The following is a 1,829-nucleotide window of genomic DNA, read 5'->3' as shown; positions in this document are numbered from 1 at the left end:
TGGAGGTTGCAGTCAGCTGAGATCACACCACTGCATTCCAGCCTGGGCAACAGAGTGAGACTCGGTCTCAAACAAACAAACAAACAAACAAAAAACTCAAAAGTGAAAACAAAGTTTGAAAAATTACCTTCTAAGAATAACTTAGGACGGGGAAGTAGGGATGAAGAGAAGTTGGATAATACGCACAAAAATATAATTTGATAGAAGGAATAAGTTCTAGTCCAATAGTACAGTAGGGAAATCATAGTTAACAATAATTTAGTGTATATCTCAAAATCGCTAGACGATAACTGCAACATTCCCAACACGAAGAAAAGATCAACGTTTCAGGTAATGGATATCCTCATTACCCTAACTTAATCATTACACATTGTATGCATGTATCAAAATATCATATGTACTCTCAAAATATGTGTAACTATGATATATCAATTTTAAAAAGACAGAAAAAAAGGATTTAGGTCCAGTTTACCAGTGAACTCCTTCGAGTGTCCAAGTTATTAAGGATCAGCTAATTATTATGTAGTGTATATCTCGACTGTATAAAATAAGAATAAAAAACTTTTTCAAAACATGTTTGGTTTGAGACAGGGTCTCATTATTTTTTATTTTTATTTTTTGACTGTCCTGAATTGTTTATTAGGTATGAATTTTACAAACTTTACTTATGTCAGTGGCAGCAGTGGAACTGGAGAGTATCACATTTTCTCCAAGCTGCATGACGAGACCCACCAATAGTGTGGTGGAACTTAAGGCCCTTTCCAAGGCCATGGCTCTTTCGGCCTGCAGATGTCAGCCCACGTGTCTCCCTGGGCTTGTAGACTGATTGGTGATCCACTGGGTGTCAGGATTTCTTCTGACAGCTTTATGGAATGCATCAATGAGGATAACCTCAAAAAATTTGTATGTGGAATCTTCAACTCAGTAAGAATTCAGGACTCTTAGAGCCCCACAGTGGTGTCCAGCTTGCTCCTCTGCAATGGACTGAGGGTTCAAGCAAAGTTTAGCTGGTTAACACCATGATGTTCCGGCTTGCCATAAGTTGCACCCTTAGGAACTGGGTGTTTTTGGCCATCACCGCACACACGAATCCTATATATAATGTAGCCTTGTAGTTCAGTCGGCGCACTTTATGGGGCCGAGTGGATTGGGGAGCCCTGTGGAGAGCAGAGAGCTGGCAGTACTGCCAGCAGCGGACCCTGAGAAGAAAGCACATGAGATCAGACTGCTCCTCCCTCCATAGCTCCTGGATGTACTTGTATGCACCCACCGTGGCTTACTTGATGGCTGCTGCCAGACAGAAAGGCGGGGTCTCACTCTTTTGCCCAAGCTGGAGTGCAGAGGCGTGATCATGGCTCACTGCAGCCTCGACCTCCTGGGCTCAAGCCTAAGTTTCCCGAGTAGCTGGGACTACAGGCGTGCACCACCATGCCTGGGTAATTTTTGTATTTTTTGTAGAGACAGGGTCTCACTATGTTGTACAGGCTGGTCTCAAGCAATCTACTCACCTTAGCCTCCCCAAAGTGCTAGTATTACAGGCGTGAGCCACCACACCCAGCCAAAATATTTTCTGAAAGAAAACAAAATCAGAAGCCAGACACGGTGGCTCATGGCTGTAATCCCAGCACTTTGGGAGGCCAAGGCGGGCGGATCACTTGAGGTCAGGAGTTCCAGACCAGCCTGGCCAACATGGCAAAACCCTGTCTCTACTAAAAATATAAAAATTAGCTGGGTGTGGTGGCACGCACCTGTAGTTGCAGCTACTCAGGAGGCTGAGGCAAGAGAATCGCTTGAACCCGGGAGGCGGAGGTTGCAGTGAGCCAAAATTG

General features: G+C 44.3%; 1 pseudogene; it reads right to left on the bottom strand.

Annotated features, from left to right (window-relative positions):
- Positions 1 to 632: 632 nt before the first annotated feature.
- Positions 633 to 1,216, bottom strand: LOC116460984 (large ribosomal subunit protein eL15-like; annotated as a pseudogene).
- Between the last annotated feature and the right edge of the window lie 613 nt (positions 1,217 to 1,829).

Source organism: Hylobates moloch, unplaced genomic scaffold (genome assembly GCF_009828535.3).
Source record: "Hylobates moloch isolate HMO894 unplaced genomic scaffold, HMol_V3 SCAFFOLD_21, whole genome shotgun sequence".
NCBI lineage: Eukaryota > Metazoa > Chordata > Mammalia > Primates > Hylobatidae > Hylobates > Hylobates moloch.
The sequence above is the reverse complement of the archived record's forward strand: the minus strand, read 5'-3'. Positions and strand labels throughout refer to the sequence as shown.